The 18,686-nt window shown below is 46.0% G+C and overlaps 1 long non-coding RNA gene across 1 annotated transcript; it reads left to right on the forward strand.

The window, feature by feature from the left end:
* Positions 1-35: 35 nt before the first annotated feature.
* Positions 36-18,295, forward strand: LOC112399901 (uncharacterized). Its single transcript, XR_003003327.1, has 2 exons — positions 36-172; positions 16,459-18,295. It is a non-coding gene; the product is annotated as an uncharacterized LOC112399901 (long non-coding RNA).
* Positions 18,296-18,686: the final 391 nt, after the last annotated feature.

Consider the following 18,686-nt stretch of genomic DNA (forward strand, 5'->3'; position numbering starts at 1 on the left):
GTCGGGCCTGGCTGTCCGGCTGTCGCGCTCGGCCGCCGCCCGCTCCTATGGGGTCTTCTGCAAGGGGCTGACCCGCACGCTGCTCATCTTTTTCGACCTGGCCTGGCGGTTGCGCATCAACTTCCCCTACCTCTACATCGTGGCTTCCATGATGCTCAACGTCCGCCTGCAGGTGGGTGAGCCGCGCCCGCCCGGCCCCTGTCCCCCGACCCTCCCCGAGCGCCGGTCTGCCCAGCGCGGCCCGGCCCACCTCGCCCAGGACGATGAAGATGCCGCCGGGAGCTGCCAAGCTGGATGCTGAATGTATGCCAAACGTTGTGCATTTCTCCCGCAACCCCACGGGGGAGAAACCCGCTGGGGTTATTGTTATCCCTGTTCCGCAAACGAGGCGGGGTGGGGACGTGAAGCGGCCGGCCTCGGGTACGGGCCTGCGGCTGGGGCGTGGGCTCCGCGGCCAGGCAGGTGGATGCTGCCACGGGCGCCAAAGGCCCTGGCCCTGAAGAGGAAATTTTGACCAGAAAATTGCAAATTCTGGGGCGCGGGGGTGGGGGGTGCGTTTATGGTTGACTTTTCTAGTTCCCAAACTTTATGAAGCTTTGAAAAGAATTAAAACTTAAGAGGGATTAGTTAATGTTAACCAGTGTTCTGCTGGAGTTATCTCATTTATCCTGGCGAGGGTGGGTGGTGGTGAAAGGAGTGGGTGTGATGAGAGAAAGCGAGGTGGAAGGAGGTAGAGAGGCAAAGGTTCAGAGGCTCGAAACAGTTCAGGTGTGAAATAGTTCACACACACACCACACGCACACACCCAGCGCCTTGGAGATCATCTTTGCTATAAATGATTGACATTTCTACATCCCTCAAATTCCAGATGCCTTTTTCTGGTGGAATGGAAAGTCATCAAATTGAGAATTATTCCTTTCCGAGTGTGTCATAGATGGCCAAGTGCTGAGCGTGTCTTGGATTTCGTTTTCACATGGTGGAGTGTCTGCTGTGTGCGAGGCACGGGCTCTGTGATGGAGGGATGGGTCCCTGTCCATCGAGAGCTTACAGTCCGGCGGTACTTGTGTTGCTCCCTGGTGTGCAAAATGAGGAAGCCTGAGAAGTAGGAGTGTGCAGTATTGACATGGGCGGGGCAGGTGTTTTTCTTTTTCCCTTTGGTTTAGTTGTATCAGAATATAATTGTCTCTAAGCTTGAACTGTGAAGTTTTGGGTGCCTGTCACTGGTGCTGGCAGGCCACATAAAACTTAAAACCCACTGTTCATCAAAATTGTGTTCAGGTGAGTTGGGATGAACCTGCCTCTCTATTTCAGGGTCCAAACTGAGATACTTTTATGTGAGCAGGGACTTGTGGCATCCTTAAGTGGTTCCTGACAAAAGGAGTAGAAAACTCGGATACCTTTCCAGCATGTGGTATCAATGTGTAAAGAAGGGTGCTGGGAGTGGGGACTGGGGTAAATCAGAAAGCCTGTGCTCTATCCACTTGTCACTAGCCAACTGTTGTCTGTCAGATATAGCAATTTACAAGAGAAATTGGAAATCCTGATTTTTAAATATCAACTTAACAAAAAATAAACTGTGGGCAAAACAAAATATTTGACCCCAAGCTCCACTTTGGAAACTCTTGTTCTAGTGTTACATTTATAATTTGCAGTCGTCTGTAAAAATCACAAGAATGACTGTAAGAGAAAACCTACGTAATGTTGAAAATACTCAGTTTTGTACCATTAAAAAAAAAAATCAGCTTTCTCGTATGCTTACTTAGCTATTTATGACCGCTCCCCTAGTCCAAGCTACTATAATCACTCACCAGGCCTATTGCAGGTGCCTCCATCTATTCTCCACAGGGCCCTTAGAGAAGTCTTTTAAAAACATAAATCAGATTGTGTCATTCCTCACAAAAAAACAGAAAACAAAAACTGCTTCCCATTGCATGTGGAATGCAGTTCACATGTTTCTATCCTGCAGATCTGATTTCTGTCCACCTTTCTAACCTCTCCCCTGGCCTGTTCCTTGCTTGCTATCATTTCTCTTATTTTCCTATCTACTCTTAGCACGCAAAAAGCCCTTGCGGCCCCTGGGCACTTGCACTTGCTGTTCTTTCCACCTCTAGTGCTCTCCCGTGGCTCTTTGAATGCTGATACATTCTCACACCCGGGTTCTCCTTTCAGAGGGGTCTTTTGGGGTCACCAATGGGTATGATCTTGCAGCTGCTCTCGTCACTGCAAGAGTGCTGAAGGCTTGTTTGTTTCATATCAACAAGGAACAGAGGAGTCCGTTCCTATTATGATGATGAGGGTTTCCAAATCTCTCAGTTGCTTGTAAGGCAGTAGGATTATCTCTGGAAAGGTTGTTCAAATACAGATTTCATAACAAGGAGTTTGCACTGTCATGATTGAGGGTAAATGCATTTTGGAGGCAGGAAGTTGGCTCTGTGAGGATGGCGTGGGCAGTAGGGAGAGCTGGGTACACCAGGCTAATGGATGACGTGGTGGACTTGATGTCAAGTCATCACCCAGGTACAGCACAGCTTTAGAGCACTGGGGAATTCGGACGCTCTGGCTGTAGAATGTGGGCTTTGTTGGTCGGTTCAGGAGTGAGTGGGAGGTGGGGAGGCCCAGACAAGGTGGTCGCCGGGTACCTTGCGGGAGGGCTGTCTGAGAACTACGTGAGGATTTTAGGTGTGATCTTGGGCTTGGATCAAGTGCAGCAGCAGCCTGTCGCATGCTGAGGGGGGCAGGGTGGGAGTTGGAGTGTCTCTTTACTGTAACATTTCCATCTGCTGCTTTAAACTCCCCTGCAGGTTTAGAGTTTCTGTTCATTGGTGGAAGATCATTAACTTACCTGACTTGAGGGTTTAATGATTCTGGCCTCTGGTAAAGAGAAGTGCAACAGGAAATAGGGGACAGGAGTAAGGGGACAGGCCAACTCACCGCCACCTGCTTACTCAGGACACTCTGTCCATCCTCTTCCTTGCAGGGGCGCTGGAGGCTGTTTTGTGAGTCATAATGAATAAAGGACTCTGTCCCACATGTTTACTCAGGACCCCCAAACCATCTGTCAGTAGGGTAGCCAGGCATTTTAAGGAGATTGATACCTCTTCTTCGATTTTTTTTTTGCGGTACGCGGGCCTCTCACTGTTGTGGCCTCTCCCGTTGCGGAGCACAGGCTCCAGACGCGCAGGCTCAGTGGCCATGGCTCATGGGCCCAGCCGCTCTGCGGCATGTGGGATCCTCCCGGACCGGGGCACGAACCCGCGTCCCCTGCATCGGCAGGCGGACTTTCAACCACTGCGCCACCAGGGAAGCCTCTTCTTCAATTTGAGAGTGATTAAATGAGAAAATAGATGCAATGGGGCTTTGTAAACGGAGAAGGGCTATGATTTAAAAATACTGTTTGCAAGCAAGGCTTAATCTCCTAGAGTCATTAGCGTCCTACTTATTTATATATAATCTGAAATACAAGGCAGTGAGAAAAATGAGAATCCATACCAAATACTAAATGTAGTGAAAGGAAGATGAAAAAAAGTGCTCTGAGAACCTGCTATAATTGAACAAGTTATGCCTACAATGTTTCAGTTACGTTGCCTGTGGAAAGAATCAAGTATCTTAGCCCCAGGTCACCTAGATTCGCGTAACCATTAAAAGAGGAGGCCTGAAAGAGAACAGCTGGAGAAGGTGACTTCATGAAGGTGAGGGATAGTTGTCAGACCAAGCTGTGGCCTTGGCTTTCTGAGCAGGCAGCCACACGGCCCTGTGCTGAGCTGGCCAGGCCGAGAACCTCTCTTGGCCCGTCCTCTGCGGCCTATCTCCTTGTTTTGTTTCTAACTGCTCTTCTTCAGTCTCCTCTCTCCTAAGGACTTTCTAGATCCATAGCTCCATAGGTTTCAGTGTTCACCTATCACTTGAAAATCTATATTCATTCCTTCCAACCAGGTAAAAAGAGTTGAGGAATGCACGCAGGGCTGGGGAAGCTGGGTGCTGTTCCAAATAGAGCACTCAGAGTGGGCCTTAGTGATGAGCAAAACTTGAGGGGGATGAGGGCTTTAGCCACGGAGATGCCCGGCTTAGCAGAGAAGCCTTGCAGCCCGTGCGAGAGCTGTGCGTGTCCCAGGGCAGTGGGAGGTGGCCGGAGGCTGGGACTGAGAGGCTCGTGTGCCTTGGACTGCCAGGACGTTGGCCTTGACGGATTGAAATCATCTTATGGCCGGACAATTTCAAAAAGTAGTAAAGATTCCAAGGGTCGACTGCAGCTTGAAATGAGTTTTATTTCATGGCTTGATCTACATCAAGCTCCTGGAAGAAAGTTGGAGGAAATTATAGACTATTAAGGAACATCATAAAAGCTTCAGAGGCAAAGTCAGAAGCATGAGCTCAGTAAAACGTAGGAGTTTGTTCTGGCTTCTGGGGTTGAACAGCTATGTACTTTGAGATGGAAAATTCCGAACACGTAGGACATATACAAATACCATGGAATCTTTTCTATCTTTCAAGGGAATTCATAATCATGGTTTTTCATAAACTTTTGAAAAAAGTTCCACCTATAAAGACAGGTTGAAGTAGATTTTAAAAAATTTTAACCTGCATAAAATTTGAAAGAATAGCACAGTGAACACCTGTATCCTTGACTCAAGTTTTTAAAAAGTCTTAGAAGTAAATTCTCACATAATGGTTCGAGCAGATGTTAAAAGTATATGAATTAGGTCTATATGTACTAATGTTAAAAGGTATCCACCAAATATACAGTGAAGAAAAGCAAGTTTAAAAACCATCTAAGTAGTACCACATTAAAAAAATTTTTCATAAATACACTTGTCAATACCTAGAGCAGGGAGAAGCATGCCAGGACCAGGAGGCAGCCCTAACTCAGGAGAGAGCCTGGGCATTCCTCCTCACATGATCTGTGCAGAAGGGCCAATGTTTCTTCACCTCCACAGACTGGATGGCTTGTAAACAACAAACATTAATTTCTCGCCGTTCTGGAGGCCGAGAAGTCCAAGATCAAGGCACCAGTATGGTCAAGGTCTCTTGAGGGCCCTCCTGGTTCGTAGCCAGTGCCTTCTTGCTGTGTCCTCACATGGTAGAAGGGGCTAGGGATCTCTGGCATGTTTTTATAGGAACATTAATTGGGGCTTGCCTGGTGGCACAGTGGTTAAGAATCCGCCTGCCAATGCAGGGGACACGTGTTTGAGCCCTGGTCCGGGAAGATCCCACATGGCCGTGGAGCAACTAAGCCCGTGTGCCACGACTACTGAGCCTGTGTGCCACAACTACTGAAGCCTGCGTGCCTATAGCCCGTGCTCTGCAACAAGAGAAGCCACCGCAATGAGAAGCCCGCACACTGCAACGAAGATTAGCCCCCGCTCGCCGCAACTAGAGAAAGCTCGCGTGCAGTGACAAAGACCCAACACAGCCAAAAATAAATAAAAAAAAAATTAATCTCACTCACCTCCTAATACCATCATCTTTTGAGGTTAGGGGTTCAGCATATGAATTTTGGGGAGTTACAAACATTCAGACCATAGCATCTCCTGATAGGTTTGTGAGATCCAATAGAAATGAATTGCTTTTAAACATAAGAACTAAAGGTAGTTCTTAGAATGTAGTTCTTAGAATGTAGGGGAAAATCTTCATGATACTGAATTTGGCAATGATTTCTTGCCAAAAGCACAGGCAACAAAAGAAAAAGATAAATTGGACTGTGAATATTAGACATTGGTTCATCAAAGGATACTATCAAGAGAGTGAAAGAGGCAACTCACAGAATGGGAGAAAGTATAGTTGACCCTTGAAGAACACAGGTTTGAACCGTGCAGGTCCACTAATACGCAGAATTTTTTCAGTAGTATATGTTAACACTGCGTGATCTGAGGTTGGTTGAATCTTCAGATGTGGAACTGCAAAGACGGAGGAACCACGTATAGGAAGGGTTGCTGTAAAGTTGTACTCAAATTTTCGACTGTGAGGAGGGTCAATGTCCCTAGCCCCCAAGTTGTTCAAGGGTCACCTGTATTTGCAAACCATATATCTGTTAAGGATTAATGTCCAAGATATGTAAAGAACTCTTACAACTCAACAGCAACAAAAAACCCAATCCAAAAATTGACAAAGGACTTGAATAGACATTTCTCCAAAGAAGATGTATCAATGGCAAGTAAACCCAGGAAAAGATGGGCAATTGGAACATGTTTGTGGGCAGCCAGTCCACCAACTATGGTGAGGCCCTGACACATCATTATGATGACCTCTGAGCCCCAGCTTGCCCACTTCGGCCTTGTGGCCCCCTGGGATGCCCAGAGGAGGGGCCCTGGTGGCCAGGCGCCTCTCCCCATACCAGCCCTGCAGGATGTGGACGCAGTGTCCCCCTGCCTCTGGGCTCTCATAGACCCACCGGGTCAACTTCTCTCCCTGAGACTCGGCTCCTCCCATCTCTCCCCATCCCGCTCCAGGGACACTCGTGGACCTGAAGGGTGACTGACCACTCGTTTCTCACTGACAGAATCTCCCAACCCAGACCCAGGGACCCCCACACCAGGCTTAGTCTCCGAGAGCCCTCACTAACTGCTCCAGTTCCAAATCTGAGCCCAGCCACACAGGCTGAGAAACACTCCCCCTGCCCAGCCTTCGCCTGGCCTGGCACTGCCCCTAGGATGCCTCTCCTCTGCCAGGGCGGTAATAAAATCCAGTGCTAGGAGAGAAGAATTAGGGAACTGCAAATCAAAGCCACAACGAGATGCTACTTCACACCCGTTAGGTTGACTGTTATGGGGTGAGGGGGAGGGAAAGAATGCGAGGATGTGGAGAGATTAAAACCCTTGTGCACTGTTGGTGGGAATGTAAAATGGTGCAGTTGCTATGGAAAACAGTTTGGCAAGTCCTCAGAAAGTTAAACATAGAATCACTGTATGATTCAGCAAGTTCACTGGTAGGTGTATACCCCAAAGATTTGAAAACGGCCTCAGGCACTTGTGCTCCAATGTTCATAGCACTATGGACAACAGCCAAAAAGTAGATACAATCCAAGTGTCCATCAACAGATGAGTGGATAAACAGAAGGTTTTACACTTTCAATGCAAAATTATACATCTTTGAAAAGGAATAGAGTTCTTTTTTGGCCGCGCTGTGCAACTTGCAGGATCTTAGTTCCCTGACCAGTGGTCGAACCCGTGCCCCCTGCAGTGGAAGCAAGGAGTCTTAACCACTGGACCACCAGGAAAGTCCCAGGAATGAAGTTCTGATACCTGCTACAGCTTGATGAACCTTAGGGACACTATTCATAGAGACAGAATGTAGAAGGTGGTTGCCAGGGGCTGGAGAGGGGGAATGGGAATTGTTTAATGGAAACAGTTCTAGTTTGGAATGATGCAAATGTTCTGGAAATGTGTGGTGGTGATGGATGGTAGACTTTATGTATATTTTACTGCAGTTTTTTAAAAAGTACTAGAAAAGTGATTATGCTCTTGGTTGTTGTGGCAGTGTTATGTTGCCATAGAAGTTTCTAAGAGCCTATTCTTAATTTTGTTCTTGTATGATCACAGTAACAAACTTGGGGGTGTGGCCAGGGTCCAGTGGCTTGTACATTTTTAAGGATTTTGGCTTACTCTGAGTGAAATGGGAAACATTTCACTGAGATGTGACCTAATCTGATTTGCTTTTATAAAGGATCATTTTTTTCTTCTTTTAAAAAAAAAGGTTTATTTTTTCTTTTAAGGATCTTTTTTTTTTTTTTCCTTGCGCAGCATGGCTTGTGGAATCTTAGTTTGCCAACCAGGGATTGAACCCAAGCCCCATCAGTGAAAGCACCGAGTCCTAACCACTGGACCGCCACGGAATTCTCTAAAGATCATATTATAAAAAAACCTTTATTATGGGAATATTCAAATATACACAGAAGTGGAGTACAGTTGTCCCTTGGTACCTGCAAGGGGTTGGTTTCAGGACCCCTGGGGATACCAAAATCCACAGATGCTCAAGTCCCTTGTATAAAACTGTGTAGTATTTGCATGTAACCCGTGTACATCCTCCCTTATACTTTAAATCATGTCTAGATTACTTTTAATACCTAATACAATGTAAATGCTATGTAAATAGTTGTAAACACAATGTAAGTGCTATGTAAATAGTTGCTAGCACACAGCAAATTCAAGTTTTGCTTTTTGGAACTTTCTGGAAATTTCCCCCCCCCCCAAAATTCTATTTTTTTTCTATTTCCTCTTGGTTGAATCCTCAGATGCAGAACTTGCAGATATGGAGGGCCACCTGTAGTATAATGAACCCCATGTATCCATCACTTCTTTTCAGTAAGGATCAACTCTTTGCTAATCCTGTTTTATCTTTTCTCCCCAGTCCTTCACTGTGTCCATCTAATCACCCCACACCGGAGTATTTTAAATAAATCCCAGACAGAACAGATCACTTTTTTGGTTTGTTGCTTAGTTTTTACTTTGAAGTAATTTGACTTACAGAGGTTGCACGTCAGTGCAGAGAGTTCCCATAGACCCTTCCCCCAGCTTCCTCTAATGTTGACATCTTACCTGGCCAGAGTACAGGCATCAGAACTAAGAAATTAACGTTGGTGCAATACTCTTTGGATTTCACCAGTTTTTTCCACCAGTGAATTTTTTTCTGTCCCTGGACCCCACAGTGCATTTAGTTGCCATGCCTTAGTCTCATCCAATCTGTAATTTCCTTAGTCTTGTCTTTTATGTCCGTCAGTTGTTTTTTCAACTTTTGGGTGTTTTTCACTTTTTGGCTGTTGCCATGCATATTCTACAGGCACACCTTAGGTATTGTGGGTTCGGTTCCAGACCACTGCAATAAAGCAGTTATCGTGCTAAGGCAGGTCACGTGAACTTTTTGGTTTCCCAGTGCATGTAAAAGTTATGTTTACACTATACTGTAGTCTATTAAACGTGCAATAGCATTATGTCTAAAAAATGGACATACCTTAATTAAAAAAGACTTGATTGCCAAAAAATGCTAACCATCATCTGAGCCTCCACTGAGTCGTCATCATTTTTGCCGTAGTAACATCAAAGGTCACTGATCACAGACCACCATTACAAATACAATAGTAATGAAAGAGTTTGAAGTATTGCAGGAATTACCAAAATGTGCAGATACGAAGTGAGCAAATGCTGTTGGAAAAATGGCGCCAATAGACTTGCTCAATGCAGGGTTGCCATAAACCTTCAGTTTGTAAAAAACACTCCGAAACGTAATAAAGCGAGGTGTGCTTGTATAGGTGTTGTGTGGGTATGTGTTTTCATTTCTCTTGGTTATGTACCTAGGGCTGGAATTGCTGGGTCATATAGTAACTCTGCATTCAGCCATTTCAAAGAGATCACTCTTACTTCACGATAAGAGTGGAGGGTGAGGGTGGAAGCAGGGAGACCCTTAGATTAACAGGAGAGGATGCTGGTGGTTTCTCAGGGCGCAGCAGGGGAGGTGATGGGAGGAGGTCGCACTGTCGGTGTATCTTGGTGTTTGAGCCAACAGGCCTGCCTGCCTTAAAGGAAGAGGTGGTGTGAGACAGAAGCTCATTAGCATCTCTTTGTGTGTGAACTATACATGTTCTTTACCCATTTTTCTGGTGGGTTGTTGGTGGGCTTCTTGGAGCCACCAAGAAACCCACCAACTTATTGGACACCTTATCAGTTGTCTGTGATAAGAGTTGAAATTTTTTTCCGGTTAGTATATTTTTGACTTTGCTTATAGTGTGTTTTTGCCATACTGAAGTTTATGTAGTCAAATTGAACAATCTTTTCTGACTTTTGGGTTTTGTCGTAGTTAGAAAGGCCTTCCAAATGCTAAAGATATAAGGAATTCACCTGTTACTTATTCTGGTACTATTATGTCATGTTTTACTTTTTTTTTTGTGGTACGCGGGCCTCTCACTGTCGTGGCCTCTCCCGTTGCGGAGCACAGGCTCCGGACGCGCAGGCTCAGCGGCCACGGCTCACGGGCCCAGCCGCTCCGCGGCATGTGGGATCTTCCCGGACCGGGGCACGAACCCGCGTCCCCTGCATCGGCAGGCGGACTCTCAACCACTGCGCCACCAGGGAAACCCCATGTTTTACTTTTAAATGTAGAGTGTTGGAATTCATCCTGGTATATGGTGTATGATGTTGATCCAAACGGACCGTTCTCTGAACAGCATTGCCGGGAGAAACCTCGTGTGTATGACGTTCTTGTCCTTGGACGTACATTCACTAGAAAGCAAGTTTCGAGAAGACAGAGCCCTTTTTGTCTGCTCGGTGCACTGTCCTGATACCAGCACCTAGAACAACGCCTGGCTTAGGGGCTCCGTGAACGCTCGCTGATTGAATCTGTAGCAAAAAATCATAGGTGTAGAATCCCAAAGGAAAGGTTTTACTCATTTGTAAATAATTTTCAAAGGCACTGCCAACTTGCCTTCCACGGAGATGCTGCACCGTGTGTGCCCTCTGGTTGCTCCCCGTCCCCTGTGGCCACTCCAGCCTGGGCCTCGGCCTCTGTCCCCCACTGCAATGTGCTGGTCTGTGCTTAGGCCACTTCCGAGTTGCCATCCAGTGGTCACTTCTCTGTCCTCTGCTTTGCAGACCCCCTCAGCGGCGTTTTGTCACTGCTTCCCTCTAATGCTCTTGCTGATAATGGTGCTAATAGCGGCTGTTTCTTGGATGCCACAGGCTGCTGGTCAGAGAACATGCTGGGTGCTTTCACATGAAGAGTCCTCACACATCCTGAGGAAAGAGGACACAGCCTAGCTCAGCCATCCTTCTCGCCTCTCGGCCCTCGGACGTGTGAGCGCACCTTTGAGCCTCTGGGTGACCGAAGCAGGGGACAGAGTAGTGGCCCGCAGGAGCTGCACAGCCAGCTTAGAGCACAGGTGTGATTTGGACGCGCTGAGTGGTTTGCAGCGGGAAGTCGGTCCCTGTGGTCTGCTTCCTGCGCTTATGATTCAGTGTAACGCAGGGATGACCCAGCCCTTCCTGTTTCTCATCCTCTAAACTGTGTGGCAGCTTGAGCAATTTGTTACTCAGCTTGCGTGTGTCAGCTGCCTCCTCGGGCTGACGTTTCAGTGGTGAGCTCAGCGATGGTCGGGTCTACTAATGCTCGCCTCTGAGAGCTGTGAGTGTGTGATATCACGCATATGTGGGACCTAACACAAATGAATGTACACGCAAAGCAGAGACAGACTCACAGGTACAGAAAACAAACTGGTGGTTACGGAGCGGGGGGCAAATTAGGGGCATGGGATTAACAAATACAAACAATGATGTATAAAATAGATAAGCAACAAGGATATATTGTATAGCCATCGTCTTGTAATAACTTTTAGTGGAGTGTCACCTGTAAAAATACTGAATCCACTATGCTGTACACCTGAAATTAATATAATATTGTAAGTCAACTATACTTCAATTAAAAAAAAAGGCCGTGAAGCCAGGTGGCCTTGGAGCGCATTTGTGAGCTGTCACCAGGCAGGACCCCCGTCAAGCCCATTGTTGTCTAACCTGGCCGGGCAGCCCCTGCTCCGTTAGCTGTGTCTGCGCCCCCAGCCCCACGCCGGCCCGCTTTGGGAATAGCCTTGCCACCTGGCTTTCAGGAGCACAGAGGCTGGGATATTTTTAGTTTCCAGAGCAATGGTATCCAGCCCATCATGTCCCTGAGGCCATTAATAGCCCAGGTTAGGGAAGGGAAGGTGTTGGCCGTCCAAGAGGGCACAGCTGCCTAACTGGGTCAGGCCTGTTGTCACACAGCAGGTCAGCTGCCTCCACAGGTGGGGACTCTGGTGGGAGAGACTGCTCCTGTCCGCCCCGAGGATCGTGGACACACCAGACAACCTCGTCTCCCTGCACACCTCACCCCCTCTGGCCTCTGTGGTTCCATTTTCAACCTTTGTCATTCTCTGAGGGGCAGGGGGAGGCACCTGTCGGGGAGGTACAGAGTTTAAGTTCAGGAATTTACTCCCAGTCCTGCACTTTGCTTTTCCTGAATCATACTGTCTTGAATTTCAGAATAGACTTCCCTCATTCTGGGGCAGGGAGGGGGTGTGTCAGTTTTTGTGGCTAAGATGGTTAGCCATAATTTATGCTGCTTATTGTTTTGTAGACTTAACATGGGGGTTGAGGGGTGGGAAATGAGAGAGCTGGGGCCGAGGACGGTTAGTTATATAATTGTGCATATTTTATTTGGTATGATATAGTGTGCCAAGATGTATGTATTCAAAAGTACAGTGAGAATAAACCACAAAAAATATTTCACAGATGACTGCGTGTTTGGAAATTACTTGAAAATTGTTTCTGGCTCTCAAAATATAAGTAATGTGTGTAACTGTCTAATATCAAAAGAGGTGGCTGGTTAAGGGCTCAGAGCCAAAATGTTTTACTGACCTACTGAAGTATTTTTAAGGTAATTGAATACATAGTTTATTACTGCATTTACTAAAGAACTAGGAGATCTTCAGTAAGCAGTTTATTCTATCATTATTGAATGTGTGCCTACATTAATAGTATCTTATTCAAAATATTTTAACACAATTCTGGCAACACTTCATCTTTCTGAATGGTACTAAGTCCTCATACAAGGGCATAATAAAAGTAGTTAGAAACTAATTTTCCTGAGAGTTGGCCCACATTAAGTGACCTGTTTTTCTTAAGAATTATTTTAAACCTGTTCTAATATGTATTAAAAATATATTTAGGAATGCTTCCATTTCAGGAAAATGTTCATTCTTAGTACATTTCAGATCAGTAAAATAAATGTAAGGTTTAAAATAACATGCTTTGGAGAGTTAATTTGAGAGAACTGTCAAGAGAAGTTAATTAGATTTGACTTGGTGAACTTTGAAAGTGTTTGTTTTGATTCGTAGCTGGAGTTGCACCTCTTCCAAGTGTAACTATGTGAGGTGATGGATGTTAACTTGTGATCATTTTGCAATATATAGAAATACAGACTTACTGTGTTGTATACCTGAAATTAATACAATTTATGTCGGTTATATCTCAACTTAAAGAATTGCACCTTATGTTTGCATACGGCTTCGTACTGCTCAAATATATTTGTATCAGTTGTTATATGTAATAATGGTCACATTTGTACAGATAAAAAGTTTTGAGCATGCCCTGTGGAAATATATATATCTCTGTGGTATAAATAAGCATATGTATACTATTTTTATAAACTATGTATTTTGCTCTACCAAAATATGGTGTATATTATAAAACATAGAAAAAGTTACAAGAGGAACAAGGTAAAAATGAACTAGGCAAAGATGTTCTGATATTTTCTCCCATGCTCCTTGAGTTGGGGGCACTTGAACAGCCGCTGGCCTAGTGGAGTGAGTGAAGAGTTCTTCAGAGCTTACCTGACGCTTAGTTGTTTGTGCAGGAAACGTAACTGCCCTCTTTTTGAAGCACTCAACGCAGTTGGTGTCGGCGACCCTGGGTTTTCCCGAGGCGCTTTTTTTTTTTTTTTGCGGTACGCGGGCCTCTCACTGCTGTGGCCTCTCCTGTTGCGGAGCACAGGCTCCGGACGCGCAGGCTCAGCGGCCATGGCTCACGGGCCCAGCCGCTCTGCGGCATGTGGGATCCTCCCGGACCGGGGCACGAACCCGCGTCCCCTGCATCGGCAGGTGGACTCTCAACCACTGCGCCACCAGGGAAGCCCTCCCGAGGCGCTTTGAGTCTCCCTCCTTAGTGGCTTTGGTGGGCCCCTCGCCCGTCCGGCCTTTAGATCCTGGAGACCCCTGTCTTCTGTACCTCTGTCTTCTCTCTTGACCTGTTCTACCGGGCCGTCATTTTACCTGCCTCCGCAGAGCTGGCGGCTTCTGAGTCGAGGTCCCCGGCTCTGACCTCTGTCTTGAGGTAAAGGATTTACTGATCCACCTGCTCGCCAGAGCCCCGCAGCCCAGTCTGAGCACCTTCCCTGCCTTCCAGACCTGCTGCTCTCCCCGCTTTGCGGTTAGTAACACGTTCATTATCCAGAACTGAAAGTCAAGAAACCTGCGGGTCATCTCACCTTCTTCTACACCTAGTCAGTCACCAACTTAAAAAAGATTCTTCAGTTTCTCTCCCCTCTTTACTCTCACAGGCTTACTTCCTTTTTCCCCCTGCAGTATTAGAATAGCCTCCTAATTGGTCTGTTTAAGGTGATTCCTTTCCAGTCTAGCCACCGCTCTGCCTTAGCATGGTGGCGGGGTGGGGGTGGGGGCGTGCCTCACTGTCGGGCCTGCTCCTCAGTGGCTCCGCAGCCCCGTTGCTCAGCCCTCATTGCTTTCTCCCTCAGCCTCCAATAATACTTACCTGCTGTGTTTTCTTCCCAGTGTACTCTCTTTAAATTTTTGTTTGTTTGTTTTTTTGCGGTAGGCGGGCCTCTCACCACTGTAGCCTCTCCGGCTGCGGAGCACAGGCTCCGGACGCGCAGGTCCAGCGGCCACGGCCCACGGGCCCAGCCGCTCCGCGGCACGCGGGATCCTCCCGGACCGGGGCACGAACCCGTGTCCCCTGCATCGGCAGGCGGACTCTCAACCACTGCGCCAGCAGGGAAGCCCACTCTCTTTAAATTAAAAAAAAACTTACACAGTCATAAAGCTTAATGAGTCTCCTGGTGCCACGAGATTAGTTAAGAGAAACAGCAGTTTCCTGCCTCCCATTTCTCTATCCAGCCGACTGCTTGCAGCTACAGCTGGTTCTCTTAGTGTTTACTTCTCTGTCTCTAAATTGCATGCTTGTAGTGTTGCTTCTTGACTTTTCATTTTTTGAGTTAGTCTTTGTCTTACTGTGGGAGAAGAGTCAGACGCAGCTGTCTTCTACCTGAACCCATATTTCCATCCCTCCTCCTTCCGAAAAGAGTTACTGCATTTTAGCTAGGTTGCTGTTCCTTAGGCTAGCCTCTTAGAAAAATTACTGAATACAAAGTATGTACTTTTGAAGTTGAAACATTTATCCGCGTTCTCTCCGAGGTATGCTCCTTTTTAAAGGAACACGTGTCAGACACTTTTTAAAAGTCATCAATTAAGGAGGGAACTAGTAAGATGTTATAATCAGTGTAAAGCAGAATTTAGACAAAACACATACATACAATGAGAAATGCTAAAGTGAATTTACAGATAGATGTAAAACTGGTCAATATGCATAGGGCAGTAATCCGTTGCATTCCTCTGGACAATATTAATTTCCATTTCTTTGGACAGGAAATCACTTGCCTTTTAAGTTTTCTACAACTTAGAGCTGTGAAGCATCAAAGAGAAAGTCGTGGAGCCCTGTTAAATTAGATAATGCAGAGGATGCACTAGACAGCACACCCAGTAATGTTGTTTTTTTGGGTCCATTTCAAAGCCTTTCACAGTTTTTCCTACATCTTCCCCATTTGGAGCATAATGTCACAGAAAGATTATTCTTGGTCACAGAAAAAAGGCTGGTCTCAGTAGGTTTGCAGGTGCCTCAGGGTCAGTGACCACATGGGCCACCTCGAGTTTGCTCTTGAACAACTGCTGAAGTCACAGAAGTTTTCATGTGGAATCTGAGAGTGGGGAACCAAGCCCAAGAAGCTTTCTCCGCCATATTTTTACCTGCAGTACATAAAAATCTGGGTGAATTCTTCTCTTATGGAGGCTCCAAAATTTGCTGAGATTCCTGACCAGCCGGTGGGTGATCTGAGGCTGGAATCTTGGATCCCAGGACCCCTCCAGGCTGGTTTTCCTGGGAGGGCTTTGTAGACATCGGATCCATAAGTAAAGTTGCCTTTGATTCCTTAAAAGTGGCTTGTCGTGCCTGAGTCACTGAGACTCATTCTCAAATAGGACACTTTGGTAAGACCTTGGTTGCCTAATTGTGTCATCCAATTTATCCTGGTTAAAGGGAGGACAGATTTTTTTTTTTTAATTTTATTTATTTTTGGCTGCGTTGGGTCTTCATTGCTGCGTGGGGGCTTTCTCTGGTTGTGGCAAGCAGGGCTCCTCTTCGTTGTGGTGTATGGGCTCTAGGCATGTGGGCTTCAGTAGTTGCGACACATGGGCTCAGTAGTTGCGACCCGTGGGTTCAGTAGTTGTGGCTCTTGGGCTTAGTTGCTCCACGGTATGTGGGATCATCCCGGACCAGGGATCGAACCCGTGTCTCCTATTGGCAGGTGGATTCTTAACCACTGTGCCACCAGGGAAGCCCCCAGGAGGACAGATTTTTTATCGAACCTACAGGAATAACTATATTTCCACGAAAAGTGCAGAGCCTCAGAATGTATACTTTTATTATTTTTAAGTATTTTTAGGAAACACTGCATTAATAAACTACTGTTCTTTTTGTTGTGGTTTCTAATTGGTAGGTTGGTAGGTTGATATCCTGTTTTCTATCACAGTGTAGGTATCCTTGGGGTACCGGAGACTGTCAAAGAGATCTTTGTATTTGTTGGGAAATAGCTGTGTGTGGACTCTCTTAAGACCCTGTCTTCATTATTACACTTTAATTTGTTGGTCTTTTCCAGGTTCATATTGAGATCCATTGAAGGCCTTCCGTGGACTGACAGGCGTGTCCTGGGGCTCAGGGTGTCAGAGAACACACAGCATGAGGGACGGAAGGGGGACTCTCAGCACCTGCCTCGCAGAAGAGAAGGCAGCGGGCGATGACTTGGACAAATTACTGTACAGAGAACTGTTGTATAAGAGAATGCAGGAGGAGAGCGCTTGCCCATCAGATATAACTTCCAGGATGAATAAGCCTGCGGTTGATGTAAATGGAAATTCACAAAATGAGGAGTTATCACTGGAAATGAAAAATGATCTGAGTGAGGTCAGCCTCTTGCTTCACGACGGCAACAAAGTGCTTGCATATCTGCAAGAACCAATACGAAGAAATTCAGCTTCAGCAGCTGCTCAGAGCAAGACTGTCGATCTGTTCTTTGCTCCCACAGAAGAGCGTTTTGCTGGGGCATCCTTTGGCGTCAGGGGAGCTTATGGTAGGGACTGGCTGAGGGGAGGGCCCAGGGCCACTGACAGCCCCGGAGGATGGAGCCACAGAGGAAAGCCTTGGGGGTCAGGACTACCGTGCCATCAAAAATGGTTAGAAATGGGGATTTCTGAGGATGAACCACCAAGTGCTTTGCTGGAGAAGCTGGACTCTGAGTTGGAACCCTCCTGCCTACGTTCCATCCTGTCTGCACTGCTGCACGCACATCCCCAAATATTCTTGAATGATGAGACAAAATGTGTTTTCCCTGGCCATTCAAAGCCCATGTTTTCAGAGCAAAGAGGAGAATACAAGAAAATGCTTTCACGAGTAAAAAGTACCTCAGGTGATCTGCAGGAACCACTGGCGTTACTGGCTCTACAAGCTTCTGAATTAGCAAATCTCTTATGCCATAGTTAAGGTACAGGCAGAACAATAAAAATAGATTAATTTTAAAAGTTGTCCTAGAATGATTTCTTTTGCATTAGGTCTGGATGCACAGGGTGCAGCCATGAAGCTCCTGCTTTGGTTTGGGTGACCAGACATACTTAAAGTCAGTGGAATTTAAATTCATGGAGAGCTGGTTGATACGGAAGGAAACTTTTGAGTTTTAAATTGTGCTTGAAGGACACTCAGAGTTAGGAAGCCATGTCAAGGAGAATATTGATATATCCTATATAAATATCAGATTAGAATTAAAAGATTTAACAAAGTTTTTAATTTACCTTCAGCACCCATCCTAAAGGGCTGCTGTCCCAGATACTGTCTTTCTAGACTGTCTCTGACCATCTAATGGAAGTAGATATTTGTAAAGTCGACACTGAGCCAGGCTGAGTTGATAGTAAGCTGTTACCATTTCTGCACTTCGCGGAATAATTTGAGCAAAATCTGATTTCTTTTCTCACATCCCTTTCCTTCCACTTGACATGCAATTTAAGTGGAGGCCCTACGGTGAAAGTTGCAATATTAACCTTACCTTTAGATAACGCTTTCTCAAGCTAGGAACCCTAGCAGTGTTACTCAGAATAAAAAATGAGCTTGAGCCTGTCTGCCGGGGCTCAGTTATAGAGAAAAATCAAGCATTTCCCTTAGAGAAGGTTTCCAGTTTCTAGGAGTCGAGGTATCTCTTACACTAAGACTTTTTTTCTGAGGGAACACCTTTTGTTGTGTGTTGATCACTTTGATAAAAGGCACTTAAGAGCGTAAGTTTTTAAAGAGTCCGAAAGTAAGGCTTAACCATTTTCGGAATTATTGATTGCATCTATCAGTTTATATTGTGTGCTAAATTACTATGCTGTGTGCTATTTCAGTGTTTTGGGGAAATGAAAAATAAAACCTGTTCTTTAGCATAATAAATGTCGTATTTTACACGTGTAGGCTTGGTTCCCCTTGTCTTCATTATTAATGCTACCCTCCTCACATGCAAGCCTTTTAGCACAAAGTCATTTGCTGATTTAGAAGATTGGAAGCAGAGAATGAAAAGCATAATGTCAAGTTACGTTGGAACTCAACTCTCACTTTCCTCCCCGGATGTAATGGAATGCTGTATTGTGCTCCTTGGTTATGGGGGGTGCGCTCAGAGAACCCCAAAGTAAGAACCCTTGTGGAAGGAATGATCTCTAGCCAGTCTAAAAGGACACCGACTTGACTGAACGATTAAAGCCCTGGTTAGTGGACACTCTGCCTAGGGGTCACCCGTGGGTGGTGAAACGAGATGACACATTTCAGTGTTTCAGAATGGGAACTGTTTTCTTGTCAACACCTTCT

The sequence above is a fragment of the Neophocaena asiaeorientalis genome, unplaced genomic scaffold (assembly GCF_003031525.2).
Source record: "Neophocaena asiaeorientalis asiaeorientalis breed wild unplaced genomic scaffold, Neophocaena_asiaeorientalis_V1.1 scaffold461, whole genome shotgun sequence".
Taxonomy (NCBI): Eukaryota; Metazoa; Chordata; class Mammalia; order Artiodactyla; family Phocoenidae; genus Neophocaena; species Neophocaena asiaeorientalis.